The sequence below is a fragment of the Petaurus breviceps genome, unplaced genomic scaffold (assembly GCF_028583685.1).
Source record: "Petaurus breviceps papuanus isolate PSGF00001 unplaced genomic scaffold, PetGlider_PUasm1.0 37, whole genome shotgun sequence".
Classification (NCBI taxonomy): Eukaryota; Metazoa; Chordata; class Mammalia; order Diprotodontia; family Petauridae; genus Petaurus; species Petaurus breviceps.
In genome coordinates, this window is record NW_027186296.1 from 77,925,899 (window position 1) to 77,944,291 (window position 18,393).

At 38.6% G+C, this 18,393-nt stretch overlaps 1 protein-coding gene across 3 annotated transcripts in view; it reads left to right on the forward strand.

Annotated features, from left to right (window-relative positions):
- SFXN2 (sideroflexin 2) overlaps positions 1-18,393 on the forward strand; it is a 92,100-nt gene that overhangs the window by 22,333 nt on the left and 51,374 nt on the right. The window lies entirely within an intron of this gene.

The following is an 18,393-nucleotide window of genomic DNA, read 5'->3' on the forward strand; positions in this document are numbered from 1 at the left end:
GAAGGTGTATTGGTACTTTAGTAAGTGAGGAGGTCCCTGAAGGGGATATAAGTCCTATTTTATACAGGCAGTATAGTATACTACAGTATATAGTCGTGTATATATATATGTGTATATATATATGTATATATATATATGTATATATGTAGTAGTATACAGTACATGGCCATGAGTGGCTGTGGCTGGCATTTGAGCTAACTTGGAGGTGAAGAATCCTTGGAGGGTAGGAAGGTTGGACCCTCTATGTAGCAAGAACAATGGGTGGCAACTTTGGGTCATGAAAAAGCTCTTGCATTTCCATTTGGCCTGGGGCTCTCAGGGCAGGGCTGCTGGTGCTGCAGAGTTTTTGGGGGGAGAGGGAATTACTAAAGCTAGTGAGTGGGGTGCCCTAGCTTTTCTTGCTGGGTGACTTCTTTGCTTTCCCAGGAGAGAAGCTGTTGGTTCCGATTTCAGCCAGGGATGGCATTGCGAAACTGATGGGAGGGGTGCTCCTGGTGCCAACTTGGTGGGGAGCAACAGTGGGAATCATACTTTCTCTCCATTACATTTGTTTCCATGTGTGCTAGGCTGCTTTCTTTACATTCTATTATTTTCCCTTTCTTTTTTTGGAAACTTATACACAAAGAGCATAATGGCAAACCTTAGTTTAACTCTTGTCCGTGAAGTAGACTATAGAATAGGAGATTTCTAGCAAAAATACCAGTTCCTTTTTTTTTTTTTTTTTTTTTTTTTTTTGGAGGAGGAAAGGCAGGGCAATTGGGGTTAAGTGACTTACCCATCACAGGGCTAGTAAGTGTTAAGTGTCTGAATCTGGATTTGAACTCAGGTCCTCCTGACTCCAAGGCCAGTGCTCTATTCACTGCATCACCTAGACGCCCCCCAAAAATACCAGTTCTTTACCTATTTCTTTTTGGTACATTCAAACATGTCTTTTCTTGGACTGGGCTTTTCCTTTGTTTTTTCTCTTCATCCTCATTTTCTGTTTATGTATGTCCTCTAGTGTAGACCGAAGTGCTCTCCATGAAGTAGGTTCTTAATAAATGTTTGAAATACATTGTTAAATTAGTGAAGAGATCAGAGAAGCCAACTTTTTTGACTTTGAGCCCCTCAATTCAAATTTTATTTTTGTCCAGTTAACACTTAGACTGTCTTAATATTATTGCTTCGTTGTTTCCATTATGGACCATCAATAGAAATGTCATACCCTACTTCATCTAGAAAAGTTAAATCTTAATTCATTTCAGCAGTAAGAAAATTTTGAGATCTATGAGAGAATCAAGATGAAGAGCCCTAATTCTTGGGGTCACCCTGCCTTTACTAATACAAAAGAAGAACAAAGAATTTTGCTTTTACTTTGTGATTTGTTTTTCTGGAAATTCTAAAATTTAATTCCTGATAACTTAATACATTAAAGTTTTCAGAGAGTTGACTTGGGGGTGACTACCTTTGGGTCTCTATGAGTCTCTAAGGTATAAGGAACTCTGTTACTACCCATTGGTTGCCCCTCTAGGTGGTGTCTTGTTTTTGTTTGCAAACTGATAGTGGGAGCCAGTGGACCTGTCCTAGGTTCTGTACTTTTTAGCTGTAACTTTAAGGTGAGATAAAGCCCCTAATCATGACATTATCGATTAGGTAACAAAAGTACTAGTCTCATATCTATCTGCATCTTGGTTTTGGTGACTCTAGGCCGCTGTCTTATCATATTCCTGACAGTTTCAGAAGTTGTTTTGGGGATGGGTTGGCCTTGTGCTGTGTTTCAAATGGATGAATTTTGGTTTTTGTCCAGTAACTGTTACGTAGCTTCAGTTCTGTCCTAGAAAAGATTGAATTCATGTAGTGGATGATCTTTTCATTCCCCATTTCCCCCAACTGAGTCCCTTTATGCATATGTGTCACTTCAGCCCTGAAGTTCAGTTTTAGTTATCTATATCCAAGACTGTGTTTTTAGTTGTAACCTTTGGAATGAAAGTTGCTCACTAATTATTAACTGAATACATCACAATCTAGTTGATTTTGAATGTGAGGATTTTTTTTTGTTTGGGTTTTGGGGGTTTTTTTTTTGGTAGAAATCAGTAAACTAGAAAAAAATACATCAAAGATCATTTTGGCAGAGACAAATTTCAGGTACTCTTTGTCCTCATTTTAGCAAGTGACCTCCAGCTGATTGTCCAAGTTGAGGACTCACTGTACTGGTTGCATCATTGTTAAATGGCATGGGTATCTTATTGCCTCCTGCCTTATGTGTTCTTATCAGAAATAATCCTTGTTTGCAAGTTCAATGTCAGAAACATTAACAGTATTAGGAGACTTGTTTCCTCATTATCAGCTCTGTACTAGAACAGTTATTTTCTCTGTTTCACCCTCAGAGAAATTGGTCATTATAGCATAACCTGCCTGGTTGTGTGTTACTGTAGGCCCAGCTCTCCCATCTATGGCTCAGATGCATGATTTCTTTGAATCTATAAAGAATAGGAAGTTGACTTCACCTCGGCATCTTGTCTTTTCCAGCTCTATTAGAGTATTTCTAGTTTTCATTTTCCTGTCATTTAGAAATGTGCACTTAGCTTCCTTGATGTGAATTAAAGAATGTTTTAGTAGTACTTCCCATTGCTTCATAGTAGTGACCTAATAAGTATCTGAAACCTCATTTCTGGAGTAACCGCTTCTAATTTTTCCCTCTGTCAAATCAGACCTTTGATTTGAATGAGTGATGAAAGCACCTCCTATGCTTTCTTCTTTCATGCACAGTTTGTTCTTGTTTGTCTTGCAGTTCCAAAGCAGTGATTCCATTTTTTTTTTTTTTGCCTTTTTGGAGGGCAATTGGGGTTAAGTAACTTGCCCAAGGTTACATGGCTAGTTTTTGTGTGTGGGTGTTAAGTGTCTGAGGCCAGAACCAAACTCAGGTCCTCCCGACTCCGGGGCCGGCGCTTTACTCACTGTGCCACCTAGCCGCCCCAGTGTTTCCATTTCTGTTTCTTGTTTATTGTGTACCTTTCCATACAGGGGCCTCAGAATAATAGCTATCTGGCTCATTTGACTTTACAGTATTCCTGGGTGGTAGACTGGTAGCATCTTCAGTTCTCAGCTCAGAGAAACTGACATTTGAGACAATGAAAATGACAATTCACTTGGTTTGATTCTGTTTTTTAGTCTAGAGGCCAAGTTCTTATAATATTTGTCAATTTAGTAATCTCTTATAGGGGTATCCTTGTGTGTGGGGTGCTTACTTCCTTCTTCATTCTAGTTCAAAGAGAGAACTTTCTATTATGCTGTCTTTAGTGATTTATGACATCTTGATTTTTTCCCCCATCTCTTATCTTAGGACAAAGAAACCACTGTGATCAACAGGTTTCCTGTGTGATTGTTAAATGTCTTTAGTTATCCTGAATTTAGTTTACTCTTGGATTTAGTGATGTTTGCCACCAGTCAACATTTTGTTAGCTAACAGTGACCATTTTAGCTCTCAACAAAGCCCACTTTTTAATCTGTAATTTGATTAGCAAGTTATCTTTCATTTTCTCCCTTCTAAGTGAATTTTATCTGATTTTTCTTTTATGTTCTCATTTCCAAAAAAATCCATTGGTGTTTTTTTCTTAATAGGGGAAAAAGGTTTTTCTTTTTCCTGTTTCCTTACCTTGGTAAGCCTACTGGCTAATGATTCTTCCTCTCTATTCTCTATGATACTGGGAACTAGTTTATACTAACTAAAGAATGATCCAGCTATTTTTATTTCTTTCTGCACTGTCACACTGGCCTGTCATAAATCTTGGCTTATACATACTAAGTTCAAAGACACTTGTAGATGTTTTCAGATTTTCCAGCCCCAGGGAGAACTGGGCTCTCCTGGATCTCAGTGACCCCCAAAAAAGCCATTTTGGGGAATATCGGCTTTTAGCAGAGAATCCTTATTTCCCATAACCTAGGGGTAAGTGTTCCTCAGCAACTATAAGCATATAGTATCGATTATTTTTTTGAAGATCGCCACATCTCAGGTCCCTCAACTTTCTTGGAACTAATAGTGACTCTTCTCCATGCTTCTTATAGGTTTCCAGGAGCTACTTTCTAGGTTTTCTTACCCACTTTTCCCCTGGACCAGGTTGTGATGCTGTGTGGGGTGATTCTCAGTTCCCTGAATCACCATTTGTGGGTACCACTTGGAGTCATTGATCTTGTACCTCCTTTCTGTAACACCTCTCTGTATTCATTACAACTACCAGGGGACACTGACTTGTAAAGGATAGTAAATAGAGAATTTGGGTCCCAGTCACTTGTCTGAATTGTGACAGTCAGCATTCCAAAGCTGAGGTCTTCTCACTGTCCATCTTCAGCAATTCCACTAGGTGGAGCAAAGACTGACCTTTAACATTGTGAAGCAGGCTTAAGAGATATGGAAATGACAGACATGCAAATATGCATATAAAACTTTGGAATATGAGATGTGGTGAATATTAAACTGCTTTTTGGAAACTCCTAAATATTCCTAAGTTTTTGTGACCCTGTTTTCTCATGGTTCTCACTCCCAGTAGAAGTTAAGGACTTTCTCATTTTTTGTGTTTATATTTTCAATGCTTAGCACCCAGTCACATAGTAAGCTCTTCATAAATGTTTATATTTTACTTACTCTTTCCTATTGCCTGTCTGACCTCTCCTCAGTCTTACAGGATTAACATCCATGTCCAGTCCTCTAGATATGAGTGTATCCCAAGGTTTTGTCTTGGGCCTTTTTCTATCCCTATGCCATCTCTTGGTGATCTTATCATCAGGTTTCAGCTGTCATCTCTGTAGGTCACTCCCAAATCTACATATTCTGCCCTCACTTCTCTTCTGAACTTCAGTCCCACATTACAAACTGCCTCCTTGACATCTCCTAGATGTCCCATTGATACTCAGATTCAGGACTGATTTGGCTTTCCTCCTAAATGCACCCTTCCTCTTAACTTTCCTACTTTGTCCAGAGCACCATACTCCTTCCAGTTCAGCCAGGCTTACAAGGACCCCCAAACTCTTCCCTCTCCCTTACCCTGCTTCTCCACCCCAACCCCTGAATAGCCAATTAATTGCAGTCTTAGTGATTCTACCTCCACAACATTTCCCATCTGTCTTTTTCCCACTACCACAATCACCACTTTAGTATATCTCTCATCATTGCTTGCCTAGGTTATTGCTGTATCCTCCTAATTGGTCTCCTTTCTAGTCCTTCACTTTGAATCCATCGCCATACAGTTACCAACTTGATGATCCTAAATATCCATGATGATACCAAATACCTGTTCAAGGAACATCAATGACTTCCTGTTTTCTCAAGGATAAAAAGCAAACTCCATTGTTTGGTATTTCAAACTTTTCGCAGTTTGGCACCAGCCTCTCTTTCTTAGACTGATTTTACGTTACTCCACCTGATGTAGTTTACTTTGCAGTCCAGGCTAGCCTACTTGATGATCTCTGTGCATGACATTCAGTCTCCTGTCTCCTTTGTCAAGTTTGTCCCCTATGCTTGGGATGCTCTCCCTTCTTTTTTTTTAAGTAACTTGCTCAAGGTTACATGGCCAGTTATTTTGTGTGGGTGCCAAGTATCTGAGGCCGGAATCGATCCCGAGTCTCCTGACGCTGGGGCCGGCGCTCTTACTGTGCCACCTGGCCTCCTTTCTCCCTTCTTTCTTCTGTCTCTGACAATACCTAGCTCGGTTCAGGTGCCACCTCTGGCAAGAGGCCTTTATTACTTCCCTCCATTGTTATTGCTCCCTTCTTCCCTGAAGTGACTCTGGGCTTTATTTTGTATGTATTTCTTATTTACCTGTGTACATGTTGTTCCCCTCCAAAAGAATGAAAGGTGCTTGAGGGCAGAGACTTTAGTCTTTATATCTTTGATACATAAACTTAATGGGTGCTTGTTCGGTAATTATTGAACTTACTGTTCAAGAACATAGCCTAGCTTTGACTTATCTGGTTTGAGTTTTCTCTTTCCAGTTTTTTTTTTTTTGGAGAGGGGAAGGCAAGGCATTTGGGGTTAAGTGACTTGCCTAAGGTCTCACAGCTAGTAAGTTTGTCAAGTGTCTGAGGCCACATTTGAACTGAGGTCCTCCTAATTCCAGGGCCGTTGCTCTATTCATTGCACCACCTATCTGTCCCACCTTTTTTTTATTTTGTAGGAAGCTAGATTCTCTTGTAGGTATACAAATTGGTGACATTGTTAATCTAAGGCCAGTTGTTCAAGATCTCAGGTGTTTGTTTTGGAAGTAGATAAAAATAAAGGTTAGAACATTGTAAGAATGTAGTTTCAGAATATGGCTTCTAGAATGAGGAGTTATGTCTGTTTTGATTTTTAACTATTAAACATCATAGATCTCATGTTGTAATTCTGTTTATTACTCATTTTCCTGAATCAGCAGCATGTGCTACTATAGTATGAAAAATATTCTTGATTTTCACATTGCATTTTTTTGTTCACAGTCTTCTTATCTGCTTCCCTTATTTAAGATTCTACCTGGCATTTCTACTCTAGTTGGCAAAAAAAAGGAAGACCTGTTTTATGGGGTTTATACATTTATTATTTTCTTGATTAGTGGGCCAGTTTAGAGAAGAATTGCATGATTGGTTATCCCTAATGAGAAGTTGAAGAGAAATATAGTACCATACAGAACTTGCTTACAGAGGCAAATAGAGTGTGAAATCCATTTTGAGTACTTTTTTCTTTTTACTCTTCAGCCTTTTGATTTCAGACCTAGAAGTTATTTTACCACACCTGGCTGGACAGGATAGGGTGTACTTGACAGATAGCTTCTTGTGTGAGAATCAATGCAAGGAACAGCATGACCTTCTGTAGCAGCAAGCACCCCAAGCGTCCTCAGGGTTTGCAGCTACCACAGGTTCTTGGATCTGCTTTGTTAAAGGAAAGCAACTCAAAATGGGTTAACAGGCTTATTACTTTAATCAGTCAGGCATATATCGTTTACCTTGTTCAGGAGAAAAGGTCAGCACCCTGAACCTCAAAGTATACAGGCATAATTATCAAGACAGAAACATCAAGTAGACAGATTTCCAAACTGTCCAACCATTACATCCATACCCAGTCAACATCTGGGTTTCCACATTCTGGGTTTTTCAAAACCAGGGGACTCTCAACAACGGCTTCCCAGAATTCAGATCAAATCACAGAACACTTCTCAAAGTGAGTCCCAAAACAAAGCTACACATCAGGGCTTATATAGCCTTCTCCTGGCTCAGAGAATGTAACAACCTTATTGACCCACTGGCCAATCAAAAAGTATCTACTGAAAAACAAGCTTCCCCTCCCTAGGCTTCTGGTGCACTTTAGCCTAGGGGCAGGGAAGATCTTTAAAATTTACATTCGCATTACACCTCATTGTTTTCTTGTCTTGGGGCTGTTGCTTCTTTTGTATGATTTATTTCTTAGTCTATGGATTATACTTCAGGGTAAAAATTTTGTCTCCAAAATTTTTCCTTACATCCCCATGTCCAATTTAGGGAAAAAATCTGTTGCTTTGAAGCTTGCTTAGCCTCAAGTTCTGAATGAAAGGGCCATCTCTCTGCCTTTGCCACCTAATCTGAAAGTCTGTTTATTCTTCTAAGAGAAGTAGGGACAACTTAGATCAGATGGGGCATTTGGCTAGAGAAGCTTAGGAAATGCCAAGGTGCTGAAGGAAGTGACTACTCAGCAAGGTGTCAGGCAGCTGGCCTTCAGCTGTTGGAGAATTATAGGTTTGGATAAAGTCTCAGAGAGGAACAGGACTGGTAGTTGTCATGAAAATAAAGATATTTAGGTCTTCAGAAAGGTCACCTGCTCTTCTGCTACTTCAGTTTAACCTAAAGTTTGGAGTGCTATTCTGGTGTCCCCCAGAACAGGGAGTATGCTTATGGATTTCTCTACTACATGTGAGGTTATCCTTATTCTGCCAGCATTTTCATAGTAGGTCTTTTTCACTCATATTGCATTCTGAACTATGAACTATTCTGAACACTTTAGACAATATGAAAGAGGGGTTGGGTAGGTAGGTTTGAGAGGCATCCATTTGGGATGTAGTCTATGGTTCTATAAATTAATATTGATCTTAACAGAGCCATTGGAGTAACTTTCAGTTACTCTATCCCATACCTGAACAGGAATTACCTTTTAGAATTCCCATGCAAACAGTCACCTTTCACATATTTGAATCCATTCATTGTTAGGGAATTCTGGTCAGGGCTGAACAGTTGAGGTAGAATTCTGTAGTGCTTACTATAGATTATATTGGAGAAGATTTTTATTTTTGACCATTATAAAATCTAGCTAATTGTTTTTATCAGCTTTGATAAATGAGTAGACACCTTAAGTTATTTAAAGTTCCACTGTAAGAATCTCCAAACTCTGTAGTAATCACTGTCCTCTGAAATTTTCTCATTTTAAAATGAGTTTAGATGACACAGTTTTGCTTTTTTATGACATGTATTTAGTATGTGCTAATGCTTATTGGTTAATTGTTATCCTTAAGCTTCCTTTGCACTTAACTATATTTTTGCCTATTCACTTTCTTTTGATCACAATAAAGGGGAAAGATTAACTTTGTGTATCAGTCCTTACCTACTGCAGAGACCATTTATTACTTTTGGTTGAGGAGAGGGGAGGGAAGTGGTAGAATCAGTGTGAAGAGCTTGACCAAAACCTGCTTTTATCAGGGGTTGCACAAATGTTTCAATTAGACATGAAAGAAAAGAAAGGCTTGGTCAGCACATCTCCTTGTCAAGCATCCAGATAATTTGAGCCTTCTTTAGTGCACCTGGATGCTTGACCTAAGATGTTTGGAATGTCAAAGCAGATGTGATTCAAAGGGCTGAGCTGCTGAGACAGCTTCAGGAGAATAGTCCTCACAGAGTGAAGGGAAAGCCTCAGAAGTACATACTGGTTTAAAGGAAAGTCTATCATTCAGAATGAGCTCTGAATTACAAGTTAGCTTAGGTTGTAGTTAGTTAGTCTTGGCTCTGTTACTTGCTGGCTGTGTGACCTGACCATTTACTTAACTTCCCCAAAATTCTGTTTTTTCATCTGTAAAATTGGGATGCCCCGTCTGTTCACAGAGTTGATTTGAAGACCAAATGAGATAATGGATATAAAAAGTGCTTTGAAAACGAACATGCTATGCAAATAGCCGTGATTATTATTGAACTTTCTCCTCCAGTGGTTCATTGTGGGGTGGGGGTGATCCTGAGTTCTGGAAGGCTATGCCAGAGAATTGCAAGCCCTAGCCTGTCTTGCCAACCTGGAAAGGTTCCAAGGACAGGCCCAGTAACAGCTTGTCAGAGGACCAACCTTGCTAAGTTTGGAGGGGTTCATCACCAGAAGACTGGCAACAAAGGTACCGAAGGGTTTCTTGGCAGCAGAAACTCTTGGAGATGATTAAGGTGTAAGGGAGGGAAATGATGTATCCTTGAAGTATTGAAATGTATAATGGCTCTCACTTCCTGGCTCTTCTTGTTCTCTGGAATAATGTTGAAGTAAGTAGGGCCTATACTTATTTTATTCTCTTTGGTGTCACCAGATCATGATACCATCTAAACAAGATTTTTACTGTGAATAATTGGTGAAGGCCCATTATTAACCCTACCCACACCCCATCTCCACCCCCAGAGGTGCTGACCTTGTTATTTCTTGTACTGGTTGAGGGTGGCTGCCTCTTGGCCTCTGTATAAGGTTATAAGGTTTTCTCTTTGCTCTGCTACTGCCTCTGTGATCCAGGCCACATATTGAGTTGTTTATGGTGCTAATTTGCTTTGTATTGTCTTTCTGTATACCTCTCAGTTGTGTAGGAATGGCTGGATGTGAGAAGATGAGTTACTTTCAGATGCCTGTGGCACTGTTTGGAAGCCTCCAGATAGTCTTTGTTAGCCAGGCAATGAGTTGCTCTGTGTTAGGAGTGTCACTATAGGTATTGCTGCCCATCAGCTTCTCTGGTTCCTCTTTTATGCCAGTCTTCTTTCCTACTTACAGGTAACTTCTTGTCTCTTCCTCCAGCATAAAGGTTATTATAAAATACATTTTGTTGGTATCTTTTGTTTTCCTACCACCTAAGTTTCCTAATGTATCTCTCCCTTTTCCCTCCCAGACAAACTCTTATAACAAAAAAGAGGAAAAAAATCAGTTCAATAAAACTAACCAATACATTGGAAAAGACATTATATACAGTCTGACATTCCACACTCAGTCTCCCACTTGTCTCTCACTTCTGCAAGTAGGAGGGGGGTACCTTCTTGCATTTCTTATTTGAAACCAAATTTGGTCATTATAATTTCACAGGAATAATTTTCACTTCATGGTTATTTTTATTGTTGTTTTGTTCTGTTTTATTATTTGATCCTTTTCATTTACATGGCCTAGTTCTACTTCACTATGCATCAGGTCATATGAGACTTCCTTACTTCTTTAATATCATATTCATCATATCCTTTAGTATAGTAATACTCTATTACATTTATGTACCACATCTTCTCTAAACAAAGGGTATTTACAGGGGAGGCTAGGTGGTGCAATGAATAGAGCACTGGCCCTGGAGTCAAGAGGACCTGAGTTCAAATCCAGCCTCAGACACTTAACACTTACTAGCTATGTGACCTTGGGCAAGTCACTTAACCCCAATTGCCCCTCCAAAAAACACAAAAAACAAAGAGTATTCTCTTTCCAGTTTTTTGCTACTACAAAAACTGCTGTTCAAATGTAGTGCATTTATTTTTGTCATTGATCTCCTTGGAGTTTATGTCTAGCAGTGGTCATATACCCCAGTGTATATATAAAGTATATATGAGCACTGTCTGCCTTAGTTTCCTCAACTGTAAAATGAGGATGATAATAACACCTACCTTCCAGGGTTGTGAGAATTGAAGAAAATAATATTTATGAAGTACTTAGCACAGTGCAGTTAATGAAAGCTTCCCCCCGCCCCCCAGGTCTCTGGGTTAAATGCATTGATATTTTAGTTACTTTCTTAGCATAATTCCAAATTGATTTCCGTAACTGTTAGACCAATTGACTGCTTTACCAACAGTGTAAAGTGGACTTTTTCCACAGTCTTTTCAACATTGACTGTCCCATTTTCATCATCTATATTAATTTGCTGGGTGTGAGGTGAAACTTAAAGGGCTATTTTGATTAGCAGTTCTATTATTAGTAATTTGGAGCAATTTTTCATATGATCATTAAGAGTTTGCTATTTTTTGAGAACTGTTGATTTATATTCTTTGACTACCAATCTTTTGGGAAATGCCATTTGATTCTATATTTCTATTAGATGCTTATGTGTCTTGGATATCAGACCTTTATCAGATGCTTGAGGCCAACATTTTTTCCCCCAATATACCACTTCTGTTCTTGTTACAGTTTTGTGTATGCAAAAGATTTTCAATTTTATGTAATCAAATTTTATGTTTTGTGTTTGCTTCTATCCCTTATTAACAGTTTACCCCTTAGTCACGGCTATGTAAGCTATTTCTCGTGGTTCTCTTCTTGTTTTTTTATCATTTGACCTTTAATATTCAAGTCTTGTATTCATTTGAGTATACTGTAGTTACATGGTATACAATGTTAGTCTACTTTTAATTATTCCCAGAAGTACAAAGTTTAAATAAAAATGTGTGATAAAACAAGCTTTTATAGTGACCCAGAGAACCAGCTCTTCTTATTTGAACTTCCTGTCCAGGTAGTGCTTGGCTTTGATTAATGTGTCTGCTTGTTGATGAAACTTGCCTTTATCCTGTTCTTAGTCTAGTTTTTGGACTATAGCACTTTTCATTAGGAGACCCAAAGCATACCTATTGGAAATGATCTGATCCTTATGGTATTATTGGACACATTATCCCATTTGATTTGAGTTGGGTTATTTACATGGCAGGAAAAATGAACCAAACATTTTGGTATAGAAACAAGGCTGCCTTTGTTGAAGACAAAGTGGTAACTTTAGGGAACAACCCATTAATTATCTGTGATAGCTAACTCTCAGGGGCATCTTTTATAGTCCACTGTTGTCTCTGAGAATAGAAACAAAAACTGGTTGTCAGAGTTATAAATTTTTGTAGACCAATCAATTGTCAACAGCAGAAGGATGTTCAATTCCATGGCATGTTAAGTGGAAAGGAATGAAACAAAACAAGAGAGAGAACAAAGAAGTTGTCCTGTTTCAGTTTTTACTCTATTTCTCTTACTTTGTTCAGGCTTTTGTGGGTATGTCACTGACTAGGGGCCTCACAAATTCTACCACCTCTCCTTCCTTCCCTCCCTTCCTCTCTCCCAAAAAAAAGAAACAAAGAAATCCCAGACTTTATTATGTACTATACAAATGGGAAGAATGATGTGGTAAGACACCTCACAAAGAAGACGAATTCTTGTATGTCCTTTTTTTGTTCTTAAATCTCTCCTATTCACAAGAAAGGTTCTTAACTATGTTAGGGGGGAAATAAAGCCAAACAGGTATTCTGTGAAGTTAAATATATAATGAGAGGCAGCATGGCAGAATAGGTAGAGTCAGGATAACTTGGCCTGAAAGACTCTTCATATACTTATGGATCCCTAGGCAAGGCATTTAACCTGTCAGTGGCCTAGGGAACTCTCTAAGACTAAGTTGCAAAACAAAACAGGAGACTTGTCTGCATTGGTAGATGTTTCCTCCCAAGAAGTTCCTTATACCAGTGAAATCACAAGTCATTCAACCCTTCCCCAAATACATTATATAGGTGTGTATATGTCTGAAATGACAAGTTAGCCCTCTGCCTACCTCCAAGGCTCTGCCACCTTCTGGTTTCCATCTGTCTCTCAAACCATGTCTCTCAACACTCCCTAGTGTCTTAGGGACTATCTGTTCTAGATAGGTTCATCTTTCTTCAGTGTCCCTCATACATGTGCTTTGATTAAAACCTTGTCCACCTGCCACAGTGCCCTCTCCCACCATTTAGCTTATCTACATCTTATCTACTTGAGGCCTAGTTCAAGTCTTGCTGTGATGCTTTCTCTGCTTGTTATAACACATAATGATTTGTTCTTTCTTTAGCTTCCAGTATTTTAACACTTTTGTCCATACTGCTCACTTAATATTTAATCATATTGCTTCAGAACATTTGTATTTTATGTGTATGTAACTTGTCTTCCCAAATAGGTTGGAAACTACTTGAGGGGTAGGGAATAATCATTATCTCTTTTCTTTTTTAATAAGATTTTATTGGTCTGTTGTTGGGTTTTTTTTTACATCACCATATAGTTTTCCTTAATATTCTTCTCCTTTCTCTTCCCAGAGAACCATTCCATATAAAAAATAGTGTTTTTTTAAGATGAAGCAAAAGAAGAGAAAAAAAGCATAAATGATCAGTGTATAGAAAAAGTCCAAAAATAAGTGCAGTGACAACACTTACAGGTCTCCTATCTCTGCAGATTGGCAGATCTACTTCGCTATGTTCATATAGAACTAAGCTGAGAGCTGCTCATAGAGTAGTATTTTTAAATGCTTCCTAGATGAATTAAAGGAATGAATAACTGTGTAGTTGTAGGGACCCCCTCCCCCATCTGCCTTTACTTTGTCTTTTGTCTCTGTAATGTGGAGATAGAGAAAGGAATATCTCAGGAGATGCTTTTGACCAAGATTCCATCCCAGATTTCCCCTCTTTCCATTATTTCTCATTTTTCAGCTATAAAAGAAAAGCTCTAATTGATGTGGAAATGCTGTTTCTTAGTTTACATTCATTCTTTTCCGAAAAGCTTCTGTTTATACTTAGTGATGGGAAAGTTATGGTAGGGTGGGGGCTTTCCTGTCTCCATTTTTTCAGCAGAGCGAATAGTGAAAGGACAGTAGTAGTAGGTGTTTAGGGGTTCCTTTTCGAAGGAAAGTGTTCTGTGGCATGTCACTTTCCCCATACTGCCCTGCAAATGGGAGAGGTTTGCTTATTCTTGCATCAGCAAGCCTGGCCCACATCTGCATTGGCTCAACCCCAGTACACACATACTGCCAGTTTTTCTTGGTTTCTTGCAGCCAAGGAATTCTCAGCATCAAATGCCTTTCCAGTCACCAGAGCTAAGTTTTGCAAATCTAGTCTTCCTGGGATTAGAAGAATCCCTTTGGCGTCCCTACAACATGATTACTTAAGAGTTTGTGGTGCCCAAGTAAGGCTTAGTTTGCATTTATTATCACACAGGTGGATTTAGTGTTTGCTTTTCAGTAGGCCCAAATGAGAAAATTTTCTGAGTGGCTTGAAACCTACAGCTAAGCTGTTAGCCATTTTCATTCGTTTTTGCTTAGTTTTGTACATTATGGTTTTAGGCTTGTATTTAGTAAAAAATACTGACATAATTCTGGAAAGTTTTGATAGAAACTTGTTGGTGTTTTTAAATTTGAGAGTTTTCTACTTTTCATAGATGCTCTTTCCATCTTTGCCTCCTGGTCTACACTCAAAGTCCTTGAAAAACTTAGGCCAGGATAAAGTCTTTCCTATTCAAAACCCTTGATTATGAAGTAACTCTCTCTGTTACTGAGTTATTACTTCCTTCGAACAATGTGCAAGCCAAATATATATGGATGGAAAAAACTCAGTATCTCTATGTTTGGGGGGGCAGGGAGAGTAAATGTATCGAGTTGCTGATATTTAGGATCAGCAGATCTTCCATAGTCATCTTTGGGTGGTCACATGGGAAACTGTTTTGTGTATGGAACAGATTGAAAGCTTGGCACTCTTACCTATTAATCTCGCTCATCTGTATTCAAGAATGAGGTCAGGAAAAAACCAGGTGGGAATGAACCTTTTTAACAGTCTAGAACCAGGGTCCCAAGACTGTTAATCTATGAAATTTTTGATGTTTTAGAGAACAAAATCAGCCAAGGCCAGGGCCCTCAGCTTCCAAAAATCTCCATCCTGACCCCATTATCATAATCCATTTTTGTGGAATTTTTAATTTTCCTTAGTGTGTTGTGACTTCAATCTCCTCAAATCCTGTATTTTTCCCCATAGTTGGAGATAATAAATGCATATGTAAGTTGCCCCTCATACATTGTTGTTTTTTAACCAAAAGAGCCTTAAAGAACTATATACTTTAATGAAAAGATAAATGTGCCTCTCATAGGTAGTTGATCATAATACAAAATTAGATGTTAACATTTCTATCACTGTTTTATTTAGGGTGATATGAACTAGGGGAGAAGAGAAGCTGAACTTGATCACATGAGTAAGCCTATGAAATATTTTAGGGGTGATGAGCAATTGCAAAATTGCTACATTTTGGTAGAACATAATTCAACTTGATAGTTCCGTGTCTATTTTCCTTTAAAAAGAGATTAGTGAATTTAGCATTGTTGCATTTTGGTAGACTGCTGACTAAAATTATTTGGGGAAAGATGTGACCTACCTTTGGCACATCATGGGTATGAGCCCAGATTTCTTACATAAAGGAGCCTTTTTTCAGAAGATAAGAAATTGCTGATGTTTATCCTGTCTTGTGAATTCCAAAGCTGACTCCATCTGTCACTAGACGGGGCATAGCAAAAGGTGAAATCATGTCAGCCACTCCTTTTCTTTTTTTTTTTTTTTAAAGCAATCGGGGTTAAGTAACTTGCTCAAGGTTACATGGCCAGTTATTTCTGGGTGTGGTGGTAAGTATCTGAGCCTGGATTTGAACCCCAGGTCATCCCGACACTGGAGCCGGTGCTCTTACTCGCTGAGCCACGTGGCTGCCCCTAAGCGTTTGGGGTTAAGTGACTTGCTCAAGGTTACCCAGGTGTTTATGGGTGGGTGCTAAGTGTCTGAGCCCGGATTCGATCCACAAGTCATCCCTACAGTGGAGCTGGTGCTCTTACTCACTGTGCTACCTGGCTGCCCCCAGCCACTCCTTTTCTATCATAAAATTGTCAGTGTAAAAAAAAAAATCCCTTCTTTTGTGTGTTTATAGAGTATTTTTTTTTAAATAAAATTTAACTTAGCACCACACCCAGAAATAACTGGCCGTGTAACCTTGAGTAAGTTACTTAACCCTGATTGCTTTAAAAAAAAAAATTTTATTTATTAGTCAACAAAAATCTCTCTCTCCATTGCCTCGTCCCCCATTGAGAAAGAAGGAAAAAACAAAACTCTATTACAAACAGGGTCAGGCAAACCAAATCCCCACATTTGGCGTGTCCAATACATGTGTGTATATATATATATACATATATATATGTACATGTGTTTATGTGTGTGAATACATACATAGACACATGTGTATATGCTTCTTTGTTTATCTGTACTTTGAGTCCATCATTTCTCTACCAGAAGGTAAGTAGCTCATTTCATCACAGGTCCTCTAGAATCATTGTTGCTCATTGTGTTGATCAGAATTCCTAAATCTTTTTTTTCTGGTTTTTGGAGGGGGGAAGGCAGGGCAGTTGGGGTTAAGTGACTTGCCCAAGGTCACTCCGCTATTATGTTTTAAATGTCTGAGGCCGTATTTGAGCTTAGATCCTCCTGACTCTAGGGCTGGTGCTCTATTCACTGTGTCACATAGGCACCCCAAGAATTCCTAAATCTTTCAAAGTTGTTTGTCTTGTTGTTATTTTATAAATTGTTATCATGGTTCTGCTTACTTTGTTCTATATCAGTTCATACAGGTCTTCTCATGTTTCTCTGAAATAATCCCCTTCATCATTACTTATAGTGTAACAGTATGATATCACATTCTTATGACATAACTTGTTTGACTATTCCTCAATTCATGGAGACCACCTCAGTTTCCACTTTTTTGCTGCCATGAACATATTGCTATAAGTATTTTTTCACATCCTTGTTTCCATAGCTTTCTTTGACCTTTTTAGCATATAGATGACATAATAGTGGTATTGTTAAGTCAGAAGGTATGCATAATTTAATAATCTTTTGGGCAAGATTCCACATTGCTTTCTTGAAAGGCTGAGCCAGTTTACAGTTTGTATAGAGTGACTTATTAACTCTGTTCAGTTTTTTATCATTTCACTTGACAAAGTATTTATTGATTAAATCAAGTTTTGAGTGGTACATAAAGTAGCTAATTGATTGCTATTCTTGGAAAGTGAGAAATAGTTCATGATATTTCAGATTATCATCATTCATTTTGCACCTAGGAGGAATATGATACTGTATTAGGGCTTGTGAATTTTCTACAATTTGTTAGATATAAATCATTTCCCCAGGGAGAACTTGGGATAGCGATGGTCAAGCATCCTACTTTTATTTACGTAGCTAGCACAGTGCTGCTGTCATGAAGATCCTTCTTAAATACTCCTTGATGTACTATTTTATTTATTTACATATTGTATATGAAACTATAATATATAAATACTTGGGGTAGATGATAAAGGAAGATAAGACATGTGCCACGATTAATACAAAAGACAACTTTTGGAGCTTGAAACATTTTAAGAAAGCAAATTTGGGTTTTGTAAAGTTTATTTGGATAACTGATAGCTGCAGAAAGGGTCATGTTTGCTAGTCCAAGTCAAACTATAGGAATCCTTGTCTTAAGCTGCTCTTGCCACTGCTGGGGAGCCTGGGTTTTGGCAAAGCTCGTGTGACTTTAGCATTAACTGAGGTGGAAATAAGAGGGCAGAATTATGTAGTTGCCATGCAGAGCTGGTGGTAGGTAGAGAACAGTTCTCTCTCCATGGATGAGAACAATTGTATTCAGAAGAGATAGCACAGAAATCTTTATTTCAGAAGCAACGCACAGTTTAAATTTAGTTGTGTTTTTCTGGCCACTTGGAAGCTATGGTGGGACTTGCTGTACCTCTTATAAGGCAAGTGAAGAAAGATGTTGGCATCTTGTCCACGCTCAGTTTGTTTATGAAATAGGAGCTCCCTGGGGAAGAGAGGCCCTTAGAAGTCAGTGTACAGATGGAGCACAGCTTTTGGGGTCTGGGTTGTATAGACATCATGGTGGAAATAAGGTATTCTCTAATTTCCTTGTGGCCGTCTCTGTACTAGCCCTTTGGAAGGTTGGGGTAGGGATGTGATAACAGTGAAGGACTTGCCATGTTATAAGAATACTGTATTTTTCTTCTTAGAAATATGATGGGAGAAGTTTTCATGAAACTGTAGCTTAACTTTTTTTTTTTTAGGAGAAACAGTGACTCAAGTTATTCTTTTCCAGAGACATGATGGCTTTTTATAGATTTGGAAACTTTAAGGTATATTTTGATTTTTCCTAAACTGGAAAGCTACTGAGACTAGAAGTAGCTCCTGACTTTTTCATGTTTCAGACTTAAATTCTTCAACAGAACCAGGGCTGGCAGCTACCTGGGCATCTTCAATTTACAGCACATCCTCAGTGGTATTCTGCAGCAGCTGTCTGAAGTGTTGTTTTTTTTTTTAATGTACTTGAACTGATGTCATTTCCCCTTTGGCAAATGGTTTGAAGGCTTTGCTGTG